Source organism: Plecotus auritus, assembly GCF_963455305.1.
Source record: "Plecotus auritus genome assembly, chromosome: 3".
Classification (NCBI taxonomy): Eukaryota; Metazoa; Chordata; class Mammalia; order Chiroptera; family Vespertilionidae; genus Plecotus; species Plecotus auritus.
Window position 1 is genome coordinate 94,104,972 of NC_137772.1, and position 26,713 is coordinate 94,131,684.

The 26,713-nt window shown below is 41.3% G+C and overlaps 1 protein-coding gene and 1 long non-coding RNA gene across 3 annotated transcripts in view; one reads left to right on the forward strand and one right to left on the reverse strand.

Annotated features, from left to right (window-relative positions):
- The window catches only part of TRIM13 (tripartite motif containing 13), a 139,993-nt gene that overhangs the window by 96,614 nt on the left and 16,666 nt on the right, over positions 1-26,713 (forward strand). The gene's annotated exons all lie outside the window — the stretch shown is intronic.
- Positions 1-26,713, reverse strand: part of LOC308245149 — a 154,458-nt gene that overhangs the window by 2,289 nt on the left and 125,456 nt on the right. Inside the window, exon 4 of the long non-coding RNA XR_013960216.1 lies at positions 679-875. This is a non-coding gene — a long non-coding RNA (uncharacterized lncRNA). The remainder of the gene's footprint in view (positions 1-678; positions 876-26,713) is intronic.

Consider the following 26,713-nt stretch of genomic DNA (forward strand, 5'->3'; position numbering starts at 1 on the left):
CTTTCCATGTGATTTCAAATATCAATCGTTTAAATTTCAAAAATATTTCCTTTAAGAAGAGGGAACAAATTTCCTTTATTACTCCTTGCCCTTGGAGCTTTCCAAGAATCATCTCTGTTAAAGCCTTGAAATTTTAACATGGAAAAAATGATCAAATATATATATCCATATATGATTTAAATTACCACAACTATATAATTTCTCCCAAATTAATTTGCACTTTGTACTTTTAAAGCTGGCAAGTCAAACATTTAGCAGTTCCTAGATTAATAACATCTTGCTTACTTCGGGGGAAGTTTCAGCAACAGATCTGGCCAAATTTCTTTTCATGTTTAAAAGATAGACAAATCTTAAATTTTTTCTTTCTTTTTTGCTTTCCGAAGTAATAACTAGCACCCAATTTGGCCAAGATTTGCATTTCCCTGCGAGTTCTTTTATAATTTTTAAACGAAACCTTAAGTAATCTCATTGCGGGAGAGCAGATAGCCTTGCCCTCTCCTGCCACCTTTAAATTTCTCCATACCAGAGGCGGTTTCAGCAGCGGAGTTTCATTTCTTATTACAGATTTTAAATTCCAAATACCAATTAAGATTTTAATTTGCATAAGAAACCACATTATTTTATAACCTAATTCTTCCCCATTAGCCTGGCTGAAAAAGACGTTCCCACCCTACTTACAGATTGCGACTCTGCAGCTAGTCCGTGGGCTTTGTGTGCGGTGAATCTCCCTCACCATTTTCTCGGTGAATTTTTTCCTTTCCTTCGCTCTTAGGCAAAAAATATCATCTCCTCCAGAAGTCCCGGGTTCAGGCGCCAGATGTGGGAACCCCTTTCACGTCCCGCGTGGTTCAGGGTTCCGGTTCAGGGTTCGGGTTCTGGAGAAGGCCGCACACAAATGAAAAGAGACTTGGAAAAGTATTAATTTGGGAATATTGGGGGCCAGGCGGGAGCCCAACTCTAGTGGAAGGACTACCCCTTGCTCTGGCCTTGCAATCCCTTTTATTGAGACTCTGGGATACGCCCATAACCTTTAGGCAGGAAATTCCAATAACAGAAATTTACATGAAACAAACAGGTGGAGGCTGCTTCAGCTAACAATGTTTTTACTAAACAGTGAGCGATTAAAACATTTAAGGTTGTTGACCAGCCTTCCCAGTTTCCTGTCCACATCTTTCTATTAGTGGGAGAATGATTGGTTTCTGGCATGGACCCCAGCCACTTGGCACCAGTGCGCATGTGCGCTGGTCACAGGCTCGAAGTGGGCAGGGTCCTGGGGATGCCAGCCTATCCCCCCGGCTGCTCAGCACCTGCGTACTTCCTCAACACCCACAGGCCCACCATCTCTGTCGGGTTAATTTGCATACTCGCTCCTGATTGGCTGTGGGCATTGTGGAGGTATGGTCAATTTACATATTTGTCTGTTATTAGTGTAGCTATATATAGAAAAGTTATGTTGATCATTATATCCCACATATGAGTGAGATCATGTGATATTTATCTTTCTCCAACTGGCTTATTTCACTTAGCATAATGCTCTCCAGTTCCATCCATGCTGTTGCAAATGGTAAAAGTTCCTTCTTTTTTATAGAGGCATAGTATTCCATTGTGTAGATCAGTGGTCGGCAAACTGCGGCTCGCAAGCCACATGCAGCTCGCGAGCCACGGTTTGCCGCTCTGTTGACTAATGTGTTTGCCGACCACTGGTGTAGATGTACCACCATTTTCTAATCCACTCATCTGCTGATGGACACTTAGGCTGTTTCCAAATCTTAGCTATGGTGAATTGTGCTGTTATGAACATAGGGGTGCATATATCCTTTCTGACTGGTGTTTCTGTTTTCTTGGGATATTGTCCTAGAAGTGGGATTACTGGGTCAATGGGAGTTCCAGTTTTAACTTTTTGAGGAAACTCCATACTGTCTTCCACAGTGGCTGCACCAGTCTGCATTCCTACCAGCAGTGCATGAGGGTTCTTTTTCTCCACAGCATTTGTCATTTGTTGATTTGTTGATGATAGCTATTCTGACAGGTGTGAGATGGTATCTCATTGTTGTTTTAATTTGCATCTCTCAGATGATTAGTGACTTTGAACATGTTTTCATATGTCTCTGGGCCTTCTGTATGTCCTCTTTCGAAAAGTTTCTATTTAGATCCTTTGCCCATTTTTTGATTGGATCATTTATCTTCCTTTAGTTAAGTTGTATGAGTTCCCTGTAAATGTTGGAGATTAAACCCTTATCGGTGATAACATTGGCAAATATGTTCTCCCATGCAGTGGGCTTTCTTGTTGTTTTGTGGATGGTTTCTTTTGTTGTGCAGAAGCTTTTTATTTTGATGTAGTCCCATTTGTTTATTTTCTCTTTAGTTTCCATTGCCCTAGGAGCTGTATAGGTAAAGATATTGCTATGACATATGTCTGATATTTTGATGCCTATGGAGTCTTCTAAGATTTTTATGGTTTCCCATCTTACATTTAAGTCCTTTAGCCACTTTGAGTTTGTTTTTGTGTATGGTGTAAGTCGGTGATCTAATTTCTTTCTTTCTTTTTTTTTCATGTATCTGCCCAAATTTCCCAGCATCATTTATTGAAGAGACTGTCTTGACTCCATTGTATGCTCTTGCCTCCTTTGTCAAATATTAATTGAGCATAATGGCTTGAATCAATCTCTGGGTTCTCTGTTCTGTTCCATTGGTCTATGTGTCTGTTCTTGTGCCAGTACCAGGCAGTTTTAATCATTGTGGCTTTGTAATATAACTTGATATCTGGTATTGTGATCCCTCCAATTTTGTTCTGCTTTTTCAGGATTGCTGTGGCCAGTCAGGGTCTTTTTTTTTTCTTTATTGATTAAGGTATTACATATGTGTCCTTGTCCCCCATTGCCCCCCGCCCTCCGCCCCATCAGGGTCTTTTTTTATTCCATATGAATTTTTGGAGAGTTTGTTCTAGGTCTGTGAAATATGCCATTAGTATTTTAATGGGGATTGCATTGAATCTGTAGATTGCTTTGGGTAGTATGGACATTTTAATGATGTTGATTCTACCAATCAATGAACATGATATGTTCTCCCATTTGTTTATGTCTTCCTCTATCTCTTTTTCAATGTCCTGTAATTTTTCAAATACAGGTCTTTTACCTCCTCAGTTAAGTTTATTCCTAGGTATCTTAATTTTCTTGGTACAATTGTAAATGGGATTGTTTTTGTAGTTTCTCTGTCTGTGAGTTCATTATTGGTGCATAAACAGGCCACAGATTTCTGGGTGTTAATTTTTTATCCTGCTACATTGCCGAATTCATTTATGAACTCTAATAGTTTTTTGATGGAGTTTTTAGGGTTTTCTATGTACAGTATCATGTCATCTGTAAATAAGGACTGTTTTACTTCTTCTTTTCCAATTTGGATGCCTTTTATTTCTTCTTCTTGTCTAATTGCTATGGCTAGCACTTCCAGTACTATATCGAACAGTGGTGGTGAAAGTGTGCATCCCTGTCTTGTGTCTGTTCTTAGGGGAAATAGATTTATGCCCATTGAATATGATGTTGTCTGTAGGTTTGTCATATAGGGCTTTTATTATGTTGAGGCATGATCCCTCTATTCCCACTTTACTGAGAGTTTTTATCAAGAAAGGGTGTTGGGCCAAAACCGGTTTGACTCAGTGGATAGAGCGTCGGCCTGGGGACTGAAGGGTCCCAGGTTCGATTCCGGTCAAGGGCATGTACCTTGGTTGCGGGCACATCCCCAGTAGGGAGTGTGCAGGAGGCAGCTGATCGATGTTTCTCTCTCATCGATGTTTCTAACTCTCTATCCCTCTCCCTTCCTCTCTGTAAAAAATCAATAAAATATATTTAAAAAAAAAAAAAAAAAAAAAAGAAAGGGTGTTGGATTTTGTCAAATGCTTTTTCTGCATCCATTGATATAATTCTGTGAGTTTTGTTTCTCAATTTGTTTATGTGATGTATCACATTTATTGATTTGCGATATTGTACCATCCTTGCATCCCTGGAATAAATCCTTCTTGGTCATGGTGTATGATCTTTCTAATGTAATGCTGGATCTGATTTGCTAGAATTTTGTTGAGGATTTAAGCATCTATGTTCATCAAGGATATTGGCCTGTAGTTCTCTTTTTTGTGGTGTCTTTATCTGGTTTTGGGATTAGGGTAATGCTGACTTCATAGAATGAGCTTGGAAGTGCTCTTGAATTTTTTGGAATAGTCTGAGGATAGGTTTTAATACTTCTTTGAATGCTTGGGAGAACTCCCCTGTAAAGCCATCCAGACCTGAGCTTTTGTTTCCTGGAAGATTTTTTATTAATGCTTCAATTTCTTTGGTAGTTATCAGCCTATTCAAGTTTTTTAATTCTTTCTGATTGAGCTTTGGGAGCTTGTGTTTTGGTAAGAATATGTCCATTTAGCCTAGGTTTTCCAGTTTGTTGGAATAGTGTTGTTCAAAGTATTTTTTTCATGATCCTTTGTATTTCTGTGGGATCGGTTGTTACTTCACCTCTTTCATTTCTGATTTTGTTTATTTGGATCCTTTCTCTTTGCTTCTTGGTGAGCCTGGTTATAGGTTCATTGATCTTGTTTATCCTTTCAAGGAACCAGTTCTTGGTTTTATTGATCTTTTGTTTTTGTGGGTTTTTCTTTTTGTCTCTTTGTCAATTTTTCCACTCTGATCTTTATTATTTCCTTCCTTCTCTGCTCACTCTGGGATTTTCTTGTTGCTCTCTTTCTAATTATTTGAGTTGTAGGGTTAGATAATTTATTACCCTTTTTTTTTTTTTTTTTTTGAGGTAGGCTTGTAGAGCTATGAACTTCCCTCTCAAGACTGCTTCTGCTGTGTAGCATAGACTTTGGATTGTTGTGTTTTCATTGTTGTTTGTTCCCAGGATGTTTTTTATTTATTCTTTGATCTCTTTGATAACCCAATCATTGTTTAATAGCATGCTATTTAGCCAACAAGTGTTTGTGATTTTTTTCATTGTAGTTGATTTCTAATTTTATGCCATTGTGATCTAAGAAGATGCTTGATATAATTTCTATCTTCCTGAATTTGAAGAGACTTTACCTGTGTCCCAATATGTGGTCTATGTTTAAAAATGTCCTGTGTACACTTAAGAAGAATATATACTCTGTGGCTTGGGGTGAAATATTCTGAAGATGTCAATTAATTCCATCTGATCTAGTGAGTCATTTAGGATTGATGTTTCTTTGCTGATTTTTTGTTTGGATGATTTATCCAGTAGTGTTAGTGGGGTATTAAAGTATCCTCCTATGACTGTATTGCTGTATATGTCTCCCTTGATATCTTCCAGAAGTTTTTTTTTATGTATTTGGGTGCTTCTGTATTGGGTGCATATATGTTTACCAGAGTTATATATTCTTATTGAATTGCTCCCTTTGGTTTTATGAAGTGACCTTCCTTGTATCTTGTTATTGCCTTCAATTTGAGGTCTAATTTGTCAGATATAAATATTGATTCCCCAGCTTTTTTTTTTCATTTCCATTCACCTGAAAGTTTTTTTCCCATCCCTTCGCTACCAGTATGTGTCAGTCCTTTGTTCTGAGGTGGGTCTCTTGTAGACAGCAGATATATGGGTCCTGTTTTCTTATGCATTCAGATACCCTTTGTCTTTTGATTGGGACATTTGATGCATTGACATTTGAAGTTATTATTGATAGGTACTTGTTTCCATTTTTATTCTTTACTAGTGGCCCAGTGCACAAAATTTGTGCACATTAAAAGGGGATTAATTAGATGAAATAATTTAATATTGCTATTTGCCCTTTCTCTATAATAGAAGTGTCAGAGATGAAAGAAAATTTGTAAAATGTATATGAAAACCTTCTTCCTGTCAGAGTCTGGGGCACACCATGGGACCCAGAGTCAAGTCCCCGCCTGCCCACATGTGCCTCAAAATCACATGAGATCCAGACCCGGCCATTCCCACCCTTGTCAAGCCCCACTGGGCAGGGGACATAGCCTCAGGTTCCTTGGCCCGGCGATGCCAGGACGGGAGGCGTGGCCTGAGGTCCCCCAGACCAGGGCAGGGGGCGTGCCTTGAGGTCTCCCATCAAGCCCTGCCAGGTGGGGGACATGGCCTGAGATCCCCTGTTAAGCCCCGCTGGGTGGGGGCTATGGCCTGAGGTCCCCCGTCAAGCCCCGCCAGGCAGGGGTGCGCAGCCTCAGATCCCCTGGCCTGGCACCAGGAGGGGGGCACAGCCTCAGATCCGCTGTCAAGCCCCACCGGTAGGGGGGGTGCAGCCTCAGGTCCCCTGTCAAGCCCCGCTGGGCAGGGGCACAGCCTGAGTTCCCCCGACCCAGCACTGGAGGTGCACCTTGATGTCCCCCGTCAAGCCCCGCTGGGTGGGGAGCATGGCCTGAGGTCCCCTGTCAAGCCCCACCTGGTGGGGAGCACGACCTGAGGTCCCCGGCCTGGTGCTGGGGTGGGGGGAGCAGCCTGAGGTCCCCTGGCCCATCACCAGGACGGGAAGCACACCTTGAGGTCCCCCATCAAGCCCCGCTGGGCGGGGGGCGTGGCCTCAGGTCCCCTGGCCTGGCGCTGGGGCGGGGGTCTCGGCCTGAGGTCCCCATCAAGCCTCACTGAGTGGGGGTCACGGCCTGAGGTCCCCGAGCCTGGTGCCAAGGCGGGAGGTATGGCTTGAGTCCCCTGTCAAGCCCCACGGGGGTGGGGGAGGGCATAGCCCAGGGGTGGGCAAACTTTTTGACTCGAGGGCCACAATGGGTTCTTAAACTGGACCGGAGGGCCGGAACAAAAGCATGGATGGAGTGTTTGTGTGAACTAATATAAATTCAAAGTAAAGGAGCAGAGGGGAGAGCAAGAGAACTGGATAGAACAGCTGGATCCGGCCCACGGGCTGTAGTTTGCCCAAGGCTGGCATAGCCTAAGGTCCCTGCTGATTGCTAGTTAAGGCTCCTTATGGGAACTTGGCCTCAGCTGTGGGTGTAGCCATCTTTGTGACAGAGTGATGGTTAATTAGCATATTCCCTCTTTATTAGATAGGAGGATGCCTGTGTTCCTTCTTCCCTTCCTATTTCTTCTCTTTACAGCATTCCCTTTAGCATTTCTTGCATTGCTGGTTTGGTGGTAATAAACTCCATTAGTCTTTTTTTGTCTATGAAGCTCCTGATTTCACCTTCAATTTTGAATGATAGCCTTTCTGGCTATAGTATTTTGGATTCAGACCCTTGCTTTGCATCACTTTGTATATTTCATTCCATTCCCTTCTGGCCTGATGTGTTTCTGTTGAGAAATCAGTTGATAGTCTGATGGGAGATCCCTTATAGGTAACTTTCTGTCTCTCTCTGGCAGACTCTAAGATTCTTGCTTCATCATTGGTGTTTGGCAATTTAATTATGATGTTTCTTGGTGTCGGTCTTTTGGGGTTCATCTTGTTTGGGACTCTGTGAGCTTCTTGGACTTGTGTGAGTTTTTCCCCCCAATATCAGTGAAGTTTTCTGTCATTATTTCTTCAAACAGGTATTCTATTCCTTGATCAGTTTCCTCTCCGTCTGGTACCCCTATTATGCAGATGTTGTTTCATTTAATATTTTCCCACAGCTCCCTTAGGTTCTCCTCCTATTTTTTGTGTTTTTTTCCCAGTTACTGCTCTGCTTGGACATTTTTTTCCTACCTTGACTTCTAGCTCACTGATGTGGTCCTCAGCTTCTTCTACTCTAATTTGATGCTTTCTGTTGTGTTCTTTATTGCAACTATGTCATTCTTCTTTTCTTCTTGTTTCTTCTTCATTTTTTTTTTGGTTCTTACACATGTGGTTGAATTTGTCTTTCCTCCTTTTCAGCATCCTTATGACCATTGCTCTGAATTTTTTTCTCTGACAAATTGCTTGCCTCCATTTCGTTTACTTCCTTTTCTGGTAATTCCTTTTTTCTTTCGTATGGGGGTGATTCTTTGTCTCCCTACTTTTGCTCCTCTCATGGTGTCTGGTTATGTGGCTCACTCTCTACCGTGTTGACTTAATGGCACAAAATACAAGTTGACAAGACACAACACAGAGGGCACAAAACACAAATGTGTTCACGATACCAATAAGCCTAAATAAAGTTGACTAACAGACAAAAGAGAATTAGGGGAGAGAAAAGAGCACAAAAATGATATTGAGAAAAGGAAAAAAGGTAAGAAAGAAAATAAAAAGAAGAAAAAATAAGGGGAGAAAAATATATGTGTATGGGGAGAAAACTCCAAAAAAACCAACAACTAATCCAAAAAAATGCAAACAATAAACACCCAGAAAAGAAGGAGGGAAGCTGAATCTGAAGAGTCAGAGCTTTCCAGAAGGTAAGGTAAGGGAATTGAGTGAGTGGGGAAATGGCCACAATTCAGTATAGAGGAGGTAGAAAGAGAATGAGTGTATAAGAAGAAAAGTAAAAAGCAAAATACTCAAAAAATAGTAGAATATAATTGAAAAAAATTAAAAATATATATAAAAGAATATATATATATATAAATTTTTCCCTTTCTTTAATCTTCCTATCTATGCAGTCATCTATTTTTGGAAAAGGAGAATAGAGAGCAGATAGGCCTGAGTTTGTGATTGAAACTAATTAAGCTATTAGTAGAAGAAGAGAATAGGTGAGGAGACAAAAAACAAAAACATAACATAAATAACAAAACAAAAAAACAAACAATCAAAGAAACAACAACAACAAGAAAGAAAATAAATTTGGGTGTCAAAGAAAGAGAAAAGAGAAGTGTGCATGGACTTGGAGCAGAGGAGAGGAAATTAGATATATGAGTAGGCCAACAGAGACTACTATAATAGTAATGCATCAATAAAGCAGATAAAGAAGATCAATTTTTGAGAAACCAAGATGGCGGCATAGGTAAACACCTAAACTGCTGCCTTGCACAACAATTTCAAAACTACAACTAAAAGACAGAACGGACACCATGCAGAACCACAGGAAAGCTGGCTGAGTGAAAATTCTACAACTAGAAGGAAATAGAAAAGCTCACATAGAATTGAAGGTACGGCAAAGGGTCTTTGTGCGCGCAGAGAGGAAGGGCGGCTGAGAGCCTGGCTGACTTTCTCTGGCGGAAGGGGGAAAGAAGCCCCCGACCACACTGTACCCCAGTTCTGACTGCACTGAACCCCAGTTCCGGGCGAGCCCCTGGGGACCCACGCTCTTACGGGGGGAGTCTGGACTCTCGGGCGGAGACTCGGGAGCCGGGGAAGGCGGAGGACTGAAAGCGCACACGCGCCAGTGCGCACAAAGGCTGCAGAGGTTGCCACAGGCTTTCCCTAGTGGAAGGGAGTCAGAGGCTCCTGAATGCACTGAGCCCCAGTTCTGACTGCAGTGAACACCAGTTCCAGGCGAGCCCCTGGGGACCCACGCTCTTGTGGGGGGAGTCTGGACTCTTGGGCGGAGACTCGGGAGCCGGGAAGGCAGAGGTCTGAAGTGCGCAAGGGCAAGGCTGACGGGAAGCCAAGACTGAGACTCCACCCCATCCAAGCTGAGCACAGAGGCTATTGCAATTTGGCAAGTCTAATCCTATAAGGCTGTCTCCAGCACCGAACTTCTCCCAGCATAGACACAGCTGATCCTTACAGCCAACTGGCCTGGAGGTCAATTCTTCCCAGTGATACCAACAACAATCAAGACTTAATTACAACAAGGCTGTACACACAGTCCACAAAGGGGTGCACCAAGAGTGTCCACCTCAGGTTAACTGGGGAGGCAGACCCACTGGGCCATATTGGAAACCTAGCACACAAATCTACCTTAACAACTCAGGGAAGCAGTGAAAAATGTGGCCTCAAAGAATCAGATCACAAACGAAAGAAATGGAGGAAAACAAACGACTGGATATAGAATTCAAAACTACGGTTATAAGGCTTTTTAAGAATATCCTAGAAAAGGCCGATAAATATAACGAGACCCTCGAAGATATGAAAAAGGACCAACTAGAAATTAAACATACACTGACTGAAATAAAAAATATTATACAGAGACCCAAAAACAGACAAGAGGAACACAAAAATCAAGTCAAAGAATTGAATTACAAAGAAGCAAAAAACACTCAACCGAAAAAGCAAAAAGCAAAAAAAAAAAAATCCAAAAAGTTGAAGATAATGTAAGAAGACTCTGGGACAACTTCAAGCGTACCAACATCAGAATTATGGGGGTGCCAGAAGAAGAGAGAGAGCAAGATACTGAAAACCTATTCGAAGAAATAATGACCGAAAACTTCCCCCACCTGGTGAAAGAAATAGACTTACAAGTCCAGGAAGCGCACAGAACCCCAAACAAAAGGAATCCAAAGAGGACCACACCAAGACACATCATAATTAAAATGCCAAGAGCAAAAGACAAAGAGAGAATATTAAAAGCAGCAAGAGAAAAACAGTTAGTTACCTACAAGGGAGCACCCATACGACTGTCAGCTGACTTTTCAACAGAAACTATGTAGGCCAGACGGGAGTGGCAAGAGATTTTCAATGTGATGAATAGCAAGAACCTACAACCAAGATTACTCTACCCAGCAAAGCTATCATTCAGAATTGAAGGGCAGATAAAGAGTTTCACAGACAAGAAAAAGCAAAAGGAGTTCATCACCACCAAACCAGTATTATATGAAATGCTGAAAGGTATTCTTAAAGAAGAGGAAGAAGAAAAAAGTAAAGATAAAAATTATGAACAACAAATACATATCTATCAACAAGTGAACCTAAAAATCAAGTGAATTAAAAAACTGAGGGACAGAATAATCTGGTGAATATAATAGAATCAGGGGCATAGAAAGGGAGTGGACTGATAATTCTCAGGGAGAAAGGGGTATGGGGGGTTCATGAAGAGACTGGACAAAAATCATACACCTATGGATGAGGACAGTGGGGGGGAGGTAAGGGCAGAAGGTGGGGTGGGAAATGGGTGGAGGGGAGCTATGGGGGGGAAAAGGAGAAATAATTGTAATAATCTGAATAAAGATTTATTTTAAAAAAAAGAAGATCAATTTTTAACAGGAGTAAAAAGAAAGGATAGAGAAAACTAAAGCAGGAGCAGGAGAAGAGAAACAGGATGAAAAGGGGAAAAATGAGGAAGAAAGTGTTGGCATAAAGGAAATGACATAGAGTAAAATAATGATAAAAATAAAAATAGAATGTAGAACACTAAACCAAAAAAATTTTTTTAAAGAAAAGAAAGGTACAAAAATAATAAATAAATAAATAAAAGTCATAAAAAATAATGTGAAAGAAAATCATTTTTTAGTTTCTTAAGTAAAAGATAAAAAATAAAAAAGTGAAGTAGTGAAGTTAGTTTGCTTCAGTGGAGCTTCAATGTCTTATGGGGGCTGGTTTAAGACCCCTATCTACTGTTCTGTCTGCCACCTCTCAGTTTCCTGTCAGGTAGTCAGCACCGTGTTTAGTTCCCAGTGACCCACTGCTCCTCTGTATCATATGCCTCAACCTTGCTTTCAAGCAGGCAGGATCAATCTGTTTTTCTGCTTGCTTTCAGTTGTATTTACACAAGCGTATATTTCTGACATGGCCCCTAGTTGGCAGTTTTTCTGTATTAGTTTCTGGGACCAAATGGTCCCTCAACCCAGTCCCTGAGGGCTTCCCTGGGGCTTATTGGCAGCAAAAGAGAGGAGATCGTCCCTGAGTTGTGCTGGATCAGGCTCATTCTGGCTTTAGAGAGCTGATTCTGAGCATCCCTTCCCAACTCTGCATTCAGTGAACTCAACTTGGTAGCTTGCAGTCAGCCATGGTGGAAGTATTTACACCATAGTAATTGGTAAACACTACAAAGTATGGCTCTCCATCCCCATTTCTTGCCTAAAGTTCAATGTTGACTATTTATCAGCATGCCAGTAGGAGAAGGCAGTAAACAATCTTACTGTATTGTCCCTGATTATGTGCCTGACTCTGTTTCATTACAGGAAGAGAGAGTGATGTCTGGGCTTGTATCCACAATAACAAATAAGATAATGATGATGATAAATACCCATTGAGAACTTATAGGTACTATGCATGCTTCACTGTACTAAGTGCTTCCCATGCATAACTTTAAGTTATACTCAAATGACTTTATGGGATAAGGACTGTCATCACCTCTATTTTATATGTGAGGAAACTAAGGATCAGAGTAATTAAGTAATTTATTTAATGTTATACTGTTGATGAACAGAAGATTCAGATTCCAATCTAGGCAAAGCCTCTCTAGAGTCTCAGCTCTGACCTTCATGATAGCCCCTTCCTGGGGAAAGTGGGAAAAGAGGTGGAAAGTTTCATTTCCAACTAGCAGTTGACAGCATGTATTACTCTTTTAGAAATATTAATATTTAAAAGCATGCATCTTTGGTATATTATGATAAAAAATTTTAAAAGATTTTCCAAATTTAAAAATAAGATTATGTATTTTAAAAGACATTTTACATGTGTGGTAAAAATGTAAACAACATACTAATACATGGAGATAATGTGGGTACATGGCTACTTTTTATTTACTACTTTTTTGTATATTTAAACTATTACATAATAAAAATTTAATATATTTCTGTATAACGCAAATGGACTGGTAAGTGAGATTATAGGTTGTTCTAATCATTTCTTTAAAAATTTTTAATATTATCATTGTATTGTCTTTTCAATTAAAAATTTTAATTAAAAAATGAGTGCATGCAAAAACTGGTAAAACCTGAATAATGTCTGTAGTCTAGTTAATTGTATTGTGCCAATATCAATTTCCTGGTTTTAATAATGTCCTATAGTTATATAAAGATATCATCATTGAAAGAACTGAGAGATGCAATGGATTATTATTTTTAATGGATTAATAAATATATGTTATTTTTATTTATTATTCTCAAACAAAGAATCTCTGTTTTAACAAAACTTTATTCTAACCCCTTTGTACTATTAGATATTTTCCCTTTATGTTGTCATCTATCCATCACAGTACTTAAGAAATTGTAGGTTCTAGTTATAAAGTACTATATAATTTTAAAAAATACTATTCTTCTTTTCCAGGAAACTTGGAAAGGCCATAAACTGTATTCTGTATTTAAAAATGTAGGAGATTCCAAAATAGTGGCTGAGTAAGTAGATGCTACACTGACATGCTCCCAGGACCAACTGGAGTTACAACTAAAATTAAAAAAGATCATCCTGAATAATCAACTGAAGACTTGTTAGAGATGACCCTGATTACCAAGGATAGAAAGTGGAGACAACATAGAGACTGGTAGGAAAGGCAACGGTGTGAAAGGGCTGACCAGGCTCCCACAGACAGCAGCAGAAGTCCTAAAGGGATATTTCAGCTGGGCGGGGGGGGGGGGGGTGTTCCTACTGAGAACTCTGGGGTCTAAACCTCAAGCTGGACTCCCCAGCCCAAAGCACCAGAACTGAAAAAGGTGTCTACATAACATCTGGCTGTGAAAAGTGGCAGTGTTGCTGTCTGCCAGCCAGAGACAGCTGGAAATGCAGGCACCCTCTTAAAGACCAACACACAAAATTTAGTTTGCAGCCACTCACCTTGGGCTCCAGCAGAGGGAGGGAAGAGTGGATTGGAACTTTGTAAGCAGAAGCCAGTGTTGGGTACTCAGGTGTAAGACCTCAGAAGGCAGACATTCCAGTTTCCTGTGCCAAGTCATTCCCTCATGCTGCAGAGGACATCTTTCTCCAGCATCTTGCTATCCAGGCAGTCATTCCCTCAAGCTGCAGAAAACATCTTTCTCCAGCATCTTGCTATCCATGCAGTTTTTACCTGTGAGGGAAGGCAGTTGCCCCACCCTACTGGAAAACCCCTTGCCCCACTCTGAGGCCCAATAAGAGGCTAAAAATAACAATCACCCTACAGGCAGAAGCAATTACCCCACCCTATTGGAAAACATCTCACCCAACCTGTGGTCGATAGCCTGAGACTAATCAAGACTGAATACAAACAGACTGCAGGCAGAGGCAGGTCTCTGGAGGATTTGAGTCTTTTCCTGGTCTAATTTGGGGCATGGGACTAGGAAAAGCAGACCTTGGTGAACATCTTGGTCCTTTCCAAAGGTAATCAGCCCCAGCAGAGAGAGACCCAAGCTCTGGATTGCTCATAGCTCCAAACTTGGTATGCAGGGCCAGTCAGAAACAGCATCTAACACTGTTCTGCACTAGAGATTGGGAGGCATAGCAGACCTACGTAATACATAGTCACAAACCCAAATAGGCAGCCAAAATGAGGAAATTAAAAGCAAACCCCAAACGGAAGAACAAAAGAATTCTTCAGAAGAAGAGTTAAATGAAATAGACATAACAAATTTATCAGATATAGAGTTCAGAATAATGATGGCAAGAATGCTCAACAGATGAGAAAATATATAGTAATATGAAGAATGACATAGCAGTAATAAAGAACACAGGGGAATGAATACACAGCAGACTAGGGGAAGCCGAATATTAGATCAGTGAATTAGAAGACAGGATAGGAAGAAATCACTCAATCAGAGAACCAAAAAGAAAAACCAAAAAATAGGAGTTGTGAGACAACATGTAAAGTAAGAATATTCTCATAATAGGGGTGCCAGAAGGTTAAGAAAGTGAGCAAGGGATAGAGAATGTGTTTGAAGAAATAATGGCAGAAAACTTCCCTAACATGGTGAAGGAAAAAGTCACACAAGTTCAGGAGGTACAGAGAGTCCCAAGCAAGTTGAACCCAAACAGGCCCACACCCAGACACATTGTAATTAAAATGCCAAACATTAAAGCCAAAGAGAGAATCTTAAAAGCAGCAAGAGAAAAGCAAGTTGTTACATAAAAAGGAGCTTCTGTTAGACTGTCAGCTAATTTCTCATCAGAAACTCTACAGGCCAGAAAGGAATTGCATGAAATATTCAAGGTAATGAAAAGCAAGGATCTAAAACCAAGATTACTCTATCCAGCAAGGCTATCATTCAAAATAGATGGTAAAATAAAGAGCTTCCCAGACCAAAAAAAAAAAAAAAAAAAAAAAAAAAGGCTAAAGGAATTTGTCACCACTAATCGAACACTGTGAGAAATGCTAAAGGGACTGCTGTAATGAGAAGAAGAAACAGAAAGAGAGAGAAACACATGGGACTACATCAAAATAAAAAGTTTCTGCACAGCAAAAGAAACCATCAACAAAACAAGGAAGCCCACTGCCTGGGAGAACATATTTGGCAATGATACATCTGATAAGGGGTTAATTTCCAAAGCATACAGGGAACTCATACAAGTTAACAAAAGGAAGACAAATAATCCAATTTTTTAAAAAAATGGGCAAAGGACCTAAATAGATAATTCTCCAAAGTGGACGTACAGAAGCCCAAGAGACATATGAAAAAATGCTCCATGTAACTAATCATCTGAGAGATGCAAATTAAAACAACAATGAAGTATCACTTCACACCTATCAGAATGGCTACCATCAACAAATCAACAAACAACAGGTGTTGGCGAGCATGTGGAAAAAAGGCAATCCTAGTACATTGCTGGTGGGAATGCAGACTGATGCAGCCATTATAGAAAACAGTATGGAGTTCCTCAAAAAATTAAATATGGAACTGCCATTTAATCCAGTGACCCCACTTCTAGGAATATATCCTAAGAAACCAGAAACACCAATCAGAAAGAATATATGCAACCCTATGTTCATAGCAGCACAATTTACAATAGCTAAAATCTGGTAACAGGCCAAGTTGATGGGTGGATAAAAACGCTGTTATACATTTATACCATGGAATACTATGCAGCAGTAAAAAAGAAGGATCTCTTACCTTTTGCATCAGCATGGATGGACCTGGAAAGTATAATGCTAAGCAAAATAAGCCAGTCAGAGAAAAACCAGTATCACATGATCTCACTCATATGTGGAATCTAATAAACAAAATAAATTGTTGAACAAAATAGGTCCAGAGACCTAGAAGTACAGAATAGACTGTTGAAACTCAGAGGGAAGGCAGGGGAGGGTGGGTGGGTGGGAAGTGATCAACCAAAGAACTTATATGCATATATGCATAACCCATGGTCACAGATAATAGGGTGGTGAAACCCTGGGGTGAGGGGTGGGGGTGGGATATAAGGGATCAATGGCAGAAAAAAGGGGACATTTGTAATACTTAGAACAATAAAGATTTTTTAAAAAAATAAAAAATGTAATGAGATATAATTCATATACCATAAAAGTCATACTTTTATTTATTTTTATTTTTTAAACCTTTATTGTTGAGAGTATTATAGATGTCCCCCTTTGTCCCCCCCTATTGCCCCTCTGCACTTGGTTCCTGCCCTGCCCCAGGCATTCATCACCCTATTGTTTGTGTCCATAGTTAATGCATATATGCATATATGTTCTTTGGTTAATCTCTTCCTGTCCCTTCTTCCCCCTTCCCTCTAAGATCCTTCAGTCTGTTCCATGTTTCCATGCCTCTGGTTCTATTTTATTCATTAGCTCATTTTGCTCATTAAATTCCTTGTTCATTTATATTAATTTTAAGATTCAATTGTTAATAGATATGTATTTATTGCCATTTTCTCCTCCTCCTCCTCCTCCTCCTCCTCCTCCTCCTCCTCCTCCTCCTCCTCCTCCTCCTCCTCCTTCTTCTTCTTCTTCTTCTTCTTCTTCTTCTTCTTCTTCAAATACGCTTTAACATTTCATGTAATACTGATTTTGTGATGATGCACTCCTTTAACATTTTTTTTGTCTGTGAAGCTCTTTATCTGACATTCAATTCTAAATAATAGCTTTGTTGGGTAGAGTAATTTTGGTTGTAGGTCCTTGCTATTCATTACTTTGAATATTTCTTTCCACTCTCTTCTGACCTGCATAGTTTCTGTTGAGAAATCAGCTGATAGTCATGTGGGTGTTCCTTGTACATAACAAACTGCTTTTCTCTTGCTGCTTTTAAGATTCTCTCTTTGGCATTTTAATTATGATGTGTGGGCCACTTTGGGTTCCTTATGTTTGGGACTCTGTGTACTTCCTGGACTTGTAAGTTTATTTCTTTCACCAGGTAGGGGAAGTTTTATATCATTATTTCTTCAAATAGGTTTTCAATTTCTTGCTCCCTCTCTTCTCCTTCTGACATCCCTATAATGCAAATGTTAGTATGCCTGAAGTTTTCCCAGAGGCTCCTTACACTATCTTCATATTTTTGGGTTCTTTTTTCTTTTTGTTGTTCTGATTGGATGTTTTTTATTTCCTCACATTCCAGTCGCTGTTTTGGTTTTCAGTATCCTCTACTCCACTGTTGAAACCCTGTAAATTATTATTTATTTCAGTTAGTATATGTTTAATTTCTGGCTGGTTCTTTTTCATATCTTTGATGTTCTCACTAAGATTCTTGAAATTCTCACTAAGTCCCTTCAAACTCTCATTATGATCCTTGAGCATCCTTATAACCATTGTTTTGAACTCTGTATCTAGTAGTTTATTTGCTTCCATTTCATTTAGTTCCTTTTCTGGTGATTTCTTTTGTTCTTTTATTTGTGACATGTTTCATTGTCTCTGCATTTTGACTGCTTCCCAGTTTTTGTTTCTATTAGTTAGATTTGCTATGTCTCTGGGATTGGTAGAGTGGCCTTGTGTAGTAGGTGTCCTGTAGGGCCCAATGCTCAGCATCCCCAGTCATCAGAGCTAGGCCCTCTAGGTGTGCCCCATGTGGGCTGTGTGTACAGTCTTGTTGTAGTTAAGCCTTGATTGCTGTTAGCGTCACTGGCAAGAATTGACTCCAGGCAAACTGGCTGTGATGACCACCTATGACTACAGCAGAAGAGCTTCTGTGCAGGAGACACCTCTATGGGGTAGGACTTGATTCAGTGGGGCTTTGGTGCTCACTGAGTCTGACCCTTGAGTGTGTTGCTTATGGATGTGTAGAGTTATAATCTGGTATGGTCTGAAGCTGACCACTGGGTGCACTGGCTCTGGGGCCACCTGGGAGGTGCAAAGTAACCCCTGTGCCCTGCTTGGTGCCACCTGACAGTAGCTACAGAGTGATCTGCAGATGGCTGCTACTTGTATTGGTCTTGGAAGTGCCTGGGAGAGACCAAGCTGTGAAACAAGGCAGACTGTTGCTAGTGTTTGGCCTGGAGCCTCTTATTGAGAAGTATGGGGTATGCTGACACCAGCTGCTGCTTGTTTGAATGATTTTAGGAAAATGTGAAGCCTGAGTTAGGACAGGCCATTTATATGGAAAAGCCACTGCAAACAGCTTGGGTGGGGCTGCACATTGGGTGTGGCAGGGTTCCAGGAAATCATCAGGGCAGAGGGAATTGTGTGAGCCAGGTTGGTGGACACTCAGATAGGGTGCCTGCCAGTCAGCTCTGCAACAGAGGAGGTCTCAGCATAGAAACAATGACCTCTGTGAGCACTCCTATTTGGGAGAAAGCTGCTCCTGAGTTCTTGTCCCCATGCCAGACAATCTAGTTCCTGTCCATATGTCCCTGGATCCACCCCACCCCCCATGCCACTGCCCCAGCCCTGCAGCTCAGAGGGAGTGAGTCCAAGTGAGGCTGTGCAAGTGCCACTGCCTAGGACTCCACAGCCTCAATGTCACTAGGCCATAATCCCCACTGGTTTTTATAGCCCAAAGTTATTGGGGCTTCTCTTCACTGCACTGGAACCCTGGGCTGAGGGATCTGGTGTGGGACTGGGACCCCTTGCTCCTCATGGGGGACCTTTGCAGCCAAGATTAAAAAACACCACACGTGAGTGTCAGATCAGCCTGTTCCACACCTCTGCCCCTCCTACCAATCAATGTACTGTCTTCTTTGATTCTCTAGTTGTAAGGCTTCCATTCAGCCAGATTTCAAATAATTCTAAATGATGGTTGGTCTGTATTTTAGTTGTAATTTTGATGTGGTTGTGGGAGGTGGCAAGTACCACATTTACCTATGCCACCATCTCTGCACTCCAAAATTCACAATTTTAAAGTGTACAATTCAGTGGGTTTTTGTATATTCAGAAGGTTGCGCAACCATCATTACTATTTAATTTCAGAATTTTTCATCACCCCAAAAAGAAGCCCTCTACCCGTTAGCATTATCTCATCATTCTTTCCTCTACCCACTCCCTGGAAACTACTAATGAACTTCTGGTTTATATAGTTTTGCCTATTTTGGATAAATCATCTGAATGGATGATTGTGTAGGCTCCTTTCACTTACTATAATGAATTCAAGGTTTATCAAGGTTGTAACATGAATCAGTATTTCGTTCCTTTTAATAGCTGAATAATATTCCATTGTATGTATATACCACATTTTGCTATTTTGCTTAGCCATCCATCAGTTGATGGACATTTGGGTTGTTTTCTTTTTTTTGTTTTTGGCTATTCTAAATAATAATGCTATTAACATTCATATACAAGTTATCATATGAGCATATTCTTTAATTCTCCTGGGTATATGTCTAAGAGTAGACTTGCTGGATCAAGTAATAACTCTATGTTTAATTTGTATTATTATAACAGTAATATATAACCATTATAGAAACTTTGAAAAATCCAGTAATGAATCAGGACAAAATAAAAGTCTTCTCATTTTGTACTATTTGTGGATAACAACTGTTAACATTGTGGTGTCTTTTTAATATGTGCATATGCATGGACACACACTAATAATCAGTTTCATGCTATGTATACTAGTACTGTTTTGAAATTTGCTTTTATTTACTTAATTAAAGATTGTGCAATTTTCAAGTTGTTTTTTTTAAAACATGATTTTTACATGGCTACATATTATTATTTACTATGACTGTACCAGGATTTATTTAACTCATATTCTTTTGATGGATAATTAGGATATTTCTAGCTTTCCCCTGATAGCTCTATAACAAATAGACTTGGTATATAAATTGTGGTTGTTATGATTATTTTTGTAGGATAAACTCCTAGAAATTGAATTATATTTTTGAGTGTTTTTTATACAGATTACCAAACTTTCCCCCAAAGAATTGTATCTTTCTGTGTTGGTTTTCAGCAACAAACAAGATGGCCTGTAATACTCAATGCTGGCCTATTGGTCATTATAATGTTTTAAAATTTTCAAATTTAATGAACTAGAGAAGGTTTATCATTATTTGTTTGGTATTTCTTTTGTTGTTAATCCTTACCCTAGGATATTTTTTCTATTGATTTTATTTATTTATTTTTTCTATTGATTTGAGAGAGAGAGAGAGAGAGAGAGAGAGAGAGAGAGAGAGAGAGAGAAACATTGATGTAAGATAGAGGTGGGGATAGAAGCTGCAATCCAGGTATGTGCTCTTGACTGGGGATCGAACCCAAGACTCTTCAATGTGAGGGCAGACACTCTATCCTCTGAGCCACACCAGCCAGGGCTTGCTTGGTATTTCCTTATCAATGAGAATAAATATTTTTTCTCATGCTTATTAACCATTTGCATTTCTTTTTTAAGTCCTGTTTTTCATATACTTGGCCCATATTTTTAACTTGGTGTTTGCCTTATTATTTCTTAGGAAGAGTTTTTGACATAGTTACATACTAGTATATGACATATATTTGTTCTAATCAAGTTTATTTTTCTTTTACAAATTTATCTTTTTAAAATACATTATAAAAGTATAAATACTCATTGTAAAATACAAAAATCTATATATATAAAAGCCTAAGCGACTGCTTAACCATTCGACCGTTCAACCGCTCGACCAGTAGCTATGACACGTAATGACCATCAGGAGGCAGATGCTCCAATCGGTAGGTTAGCTTGCTGCTTGGGTCCGGCTGATCGGGATTGGGTGAGAGGGGCTGGACATGCCCTGGAGCCCTCCTGTGGTCCCTCCCCAGCCCTGATTGGCCCCAGTCAGCCCCAGTCAGGACTGAGAGAGATGGCCCCAATCATCCCAATTGCTGCAGTAGGGACTGGGCGCAAGGGGCTGAACACACCCTGGAACCCTCCCATATTCCCTCCCCAGCCCCGATCATGTGTGCACTGGTGGGGTCCCAGATTGCGAATGGGCGAGGGCGAGGGCCAGGCCGAGGGACCCCACTGGTGCACGAATCCATGCACCGGGCCTCCAGTTTATAATAATACTAGAGGTTCGGTGCACAAAATTCATGCATGGGGGTGTGTGTCCCTCAGCCCAGCCTGCACCCTCTCCAATCTGGGACCCTTCGAGGGATGTCCGACTGCCTGTTTAGGCCCTATCCTACCCGATCCTACCGGGATTAGGCCTGAATGGGCAGTCGGACATCCTTCTCACAATCCAGGACTGCTGGCTTCCAAATGCTTGCCTGCCTGCCTTCCTGATTGCCCCTAACCGCTTCTGCCTGCCAGCCTGATCACCCTCTAACCACTTCCCTGACAGCCTGATTGATGCCTAACTGCTCCCCTGCCAGCCTGATTGCCCCTAACTGCCCTCCCCTGCAGGCCTGGTCACTCCTAACTGGCCTCCCCTGTAGGCCTGGTCCCCCCAACTGCTCTCCACTGAGGCTTGATCGCCCCCAACTGCCCTCCCTTGCAGGCCCGGTCCCTCCCAACTGCCCTCCCCTGCTGGCCATCTTGTGGTGGCCATCTTGTGTCCACATGGGGGCAGCCATCTTTGACCACATGGGGGCAGCCATCTTGTGTGTTGGAGTGATGGTCAATTTGCATATTACTCTTTTATTAGATAGGATAGAGGCCTGGTGCACGGGTGGGGGCCAGCTGGTTTGCCCTGAAGGGTGTCCCCAATCAGGGTGGGGGTTCCCTTGGGGCGTGGGGTGGCCTGGGCAAGGGGCCTGTGGTGGTTTGGAGGCCGGCCATGCCTCCCTGTGACCCAAGCAGAGGCCTTGGTATCTGGGATTTATTTATCTTCTATAATTGAAACTTTGTAGCCTTGAGTGGAGCCAAGCCTCCTGCTCACTCCATGGCAGCAGCAGCCATTTTTGTTGGGATTTATGTATCTTCTATAATTGAAACTTTGTAGTGGAAGCCAAGGCAGGCCAGGGCTTTAGGAACTTGGCTTCCTCCATCGGCGGGAACAACTCAAGCCTCCTGCTCTCTCCAGCTCCGTGGCTGCCACCATTTTTGTTGGGATTTGTTTATCTTCTATAATTGAAATTTTGTAGCCTTGGGTGTAGGCCTCGGCTGGCCAGGGCGGCAGGGAAGCCTGGCTTCCTCCGCCAGGGAAATCCAAGCCTCCTGCTCTCTCTGTGGCTGCAGCCATCTTGGTTGTGTTAATTTGCATACTCGCTCCTGATTGGCTGGTGGGCATGGCTTGTGGGTGTAGTGGAGTGATGGTTAATTTGCATATTACTCTTTTATTAGATAGGATAAAACAGATATTGAAAATTTTCCAAATTCTATTCCCTCAAATTGACAATTTGGTGTGTATTCCTCCAAGTATTTTTTCCTATCCATATGCTACCAATTACATTTCTTTTCAAAATTGCAATCATAGTATACATAGTTTTTAACCTGATTTTTCAATCACAATATCTTATACATATCTCATTGTCAACATATCCAGCTTTATCTTCTTTTTAATAGTTGTATAGTATTAACTGTGTTGTGTTTTTAATATACAAATTTTATATTCTTATTTAATCATATTAAGTTTTATGTGGCATATTGTTCAATTTTTATGCTTAGAAGGTTCTCAATTTTTTATAAGAATTTTCTGATGAACTATTCAAGAAATTATCCTCATTTTAAAAGACAAATTATGTTGTGAATGAGTGAAGACTACTGACACATTTGTATAAACTATAGGAGGAATCTGGAAAAACTTTGCAAATGAATGAGGAAAATATTGTCTTGATAAAATAAAATATATTGAAGTGCCTATTTTAAGTGAATAAAATTCATAATGTATTGCCATTTCAGCTGATCTCAACAGCTAATTTTTAGAGATTTAAAATACATCAATGATCTTTGAAAGAGAGAACTCTTACTACCCCAAAATATTCATGAAAAAATTCATAAGCACTGTGTTAAGTCTAGGAATGCACTGAGAAAACACAGGCACACAGATGCTTTAAACACACACAATCTCTGCTCTTACAGAGTTTACAGTTAAGTGGGAGACAAACATTATTCAAATAATGATGCAAATCTATATATATAAAGAGCCAGGGTCGTAACATCCACAACGACCGGAGGCTCGACCGAACATCAGGCTGCACGGACAGCAGGTGAGCAGGCTGAACTGCTGACCTCTCAGAGAGAGAGAGAGAGAGACAGAGAGAGAGAGAGAGGCGGGGCTGATCAGCAGTGGCAGTGGGCTGCTGGCAAGGCCCAGGGAGAAGCAGGGTGATCAGACCCTGCTTCTCTCTCCCAGCCTCGCCAGCAGCCAAGCCTCTCTCTCTCTTCCAGAGATCAGCAGTTCAGCCCGCTCACCAGCAGCCTGGGGTGGCTGCTGATCAGCCCTGCCTCTATGATCAGGCCCGGAGATAGGCCCGGAGATGCTGAATGGTATAGAAACCAACCATTCAGAATCAAATCTGGGTGAAGTGCGAGGAGCTAATGGCTGCCTAGGAGGCAGAGCTTTTGACGCTGACTGGCATAGAAACGGACCAATCAGAACCAAATCTTGGTGAACTGCAAAGGCAGAACCTAAGGTGGGGGCTGAGGAGGGGTTTTAAGGGCAACAGCTTTTTGGTGTAAGGTGTAAGAAAGTGATTCAATTTTTTAATGACCGGTTTGGCAATATAATGCATTTGGCTGGCTATCAGTCCAGATATAGGGATTATGTGTTTTTGTCTTCCAAGGGCATCTCCTCCTGCTGAAAAAGGCTCCCCCCCATTTAAGCAATCCTATCCTATATAATCTATCTATACTACTAAAAGGGTAATATGCTAATTAGACTGGGTCGACCAGCCATCTTCTGGATGTCCAACTTCCTTCTGGACAAAGCCATGGTGGTGGAGGCCGAGGCAGAGGCAGTTAGGGGCGATCAGGCCGGCAGGGGAGGGCAGTTGGGGGCGAGATCAGGCCTGCAGGGGAGGGCAGTTGGGGGCAAGATCAGGCTAGTAGGCAGAGAGGTTAGGGGTGATCAGGCAGGCAGATGGGCAAGATAGGGGCGATCAGGCCAGCAGGCAGAGGGGTTAGGGGCGATCAGGCAGGCAGGTAGGTGAGTGATTAGGAGCCAGTCATCCCAGATTGTGAGAGGGATGTCCGACTGCCCGTTTAGGCCCGATTCCTGTGGGATTGGGCCTCAATGGCAGTCGGACATCCCCCAAGGGGTCCCAGATTGGAGAGGGTGCAGGCCAGGCTGAGGAACCCCCCCTCTGTGCACGGATTTTGTGCACCAGGCCTCTCGTAAATACATAATAACAAACTGAAGTGTGTGCAATAGAAGAAGAGTATAGGAAAGAGCTGATTAAGATGGAACTGTCCTGGGCTTAGAACATCGTGGAAAGCTAACCTGGGGTGTATCAGTTGTGTTGTGGTTGGAGGGTAAGGATGGAGAGGTGGGTTTGGTGGCAGGTGAGGGGGTGCATTACAGAGAGAAGAAACTATGAGGGCTGGAACCCTGAAGCTGGAAGGAGGATAAGCCTTGGGCAACTGAAGGGCTAACTGAAATGCCTGCAAAGAGGAAGAAGGATTTAAATTCTGCTAAAGTATTTAAATTCAAATAGTTTTCACCATTCAAAAATGATGTAAATATAGGCTGTCAGGTTGTGTGAGTCACTGAATGATAGTTGAAGTCCTGTGAGTGTCCTGAAACTGAGCGTTCAATAAATTCCAGAATTTAAGTGTTGGATAGAAGGGATGTTCCTGAGTTGAAAAAAGAAAAGCCAGGAGAGAACATGATATAACTAAAGGCCAGGGAAAGAGGGCCTTTGAAAGAGGAGGCAGTGAGTGCTGCTAAGAGATTAAGGTAAATGAGAACTGAAAAAAAAAGTCCATTGAATTTCACAACATGGAGGCCAACGACCTTTACAAAATGCCTAAACTCTGCTGATATTGTATAATGAGTTTCATGCATCTTCTGAATTGTCTGTGTCTTTTGCCTGACTGGGAGGGGTGTGGGCTGCTTTAGATCCAGTGCAAGCTCCTGGAGGTCCAGCCACATTCTAGCTACAACCAACATGGCGTTATAAACAACAAAAGCATTATATGAAAAACACATTTTTGACAAGGCATTTATTACCAAATGCTTTGACATCAAATCAACTGGATTCTTATTTAAAAACATCTGTAATGCTCTCAACAATAAAGTTAATTTTTTAAAAAAGAAAAGAAACATGAAATGTATTTCTTGCACAATACTTGTACAATTTCTTATAGGTATCTGATAAATCTAGATATTCAGAACCAAAATTCTATATAACTGAAATATATAGAATCTGGAATTTCTTCAAACCAGGGACTAATTCCTTTAATTTCTCAAGTTTTAGGTAAGTTTCTGCCTTTTGTGATAAATGTATTTTTACAGGTAGACTTTTTTCCTTTTAATGGAATATTTTGGATGTTAAATTTCTCTGAAATTCTAGAGCTTTTTAAAAAACTGCAGTCTTCCTTTCATCGAGTGTGACATTTTTCCCTTTTTCTCTCATTTTCTTAGGTACAGGGAAGGAGGTATAGATAGAAGTGGAAGGATATATACTTTTTAAAAGGTCATCCTGGGCTGGGTGTGAAAAATTATGATGCTCGCTTCCTCTACTTCATAGGCAGTTTAGCTCTGCTTAAGACTATCATGGGAGCCTCAACGATATAAATCCAAGGCAACTGTAATCAAACCCCATGGTTTCTTCTTTCATATAACAGTAGCAACCACTTATTAAGCACCTCCTATGTGTCAGACACAATGTTGGTGGCTTTATATATTATTTCCATACTCAAGTATATCATGATCCCCATTTTACAGAAAACTAAAGCTTTGAGATGCTAAGTAACTTGAACAACTAGGAAGTAAGTGGTAGAGGTAGACTATGGATGCAGAACTGGTTCCAAAGCCTCTGCTCTTTTCACACCTTGCAATGTTAGTGCCTTTTATTGTTAGAGATTCTCCTTGGGGAATGTTGGGGCTTGCACTCCCGACTTTGGCAGCTGTTGGAAAGGACAGAAAAGTAAAACGTTCAAGTGTATCTGAGGAGGCTCAACAGCACCCCTCTCCTGCACAAAATTACTCCAGGCTTACTTATTAGATGTTCCTCAGTCTGAAAATTTATATTTCAGTGTACACCAAATTGGCACTGTCCCTTTTTTTTTTATCTTAGTCATGGGGCCCAAGGCTCAGCACAAAAACAACAGCATGAAATAAAACAATGCAACAAGTAAGATTATGTATATATGAAATTCTACCTATAAATATACTTATCACAAATGACAGAAATAAGACTATATCCATAGTCTTATTACTGTGCTGATGCATTAATTCCAATCTTTGTTAGTTTACTTATTTGAAGACCAGTCAATAGAAGGAAATTGCAGTGTGACAGAATTTTGACAATCCCTCAATGTTATCTCTAACAGGATCTAGTTACATTGTGCTCTTCCAGGAAGGATGTAAACTGTGTATGTTTTAATCTCGCCCACCGTTACTCTCTTTTCTAGTTATACTATACTAGAGGCCCGTTGCACGATATTTGTGCAAGAATAGGCCCCTGGCTTCACTCCCAGCTGCCTGGGAGCTGGCACATCCCCGCTCCCAGGCTGCCCGGAGCCGGCAAGTCCCCGCTCCCGGGCCGCCCAGAACCGGCATGTCCCTGCTCCTACTGGGAGCCGGCAAGTCCCCCCTCCCGGGCCGCCCCGGAGCCAGCAAGTCCTCACTTCTGTCTGGAGTACC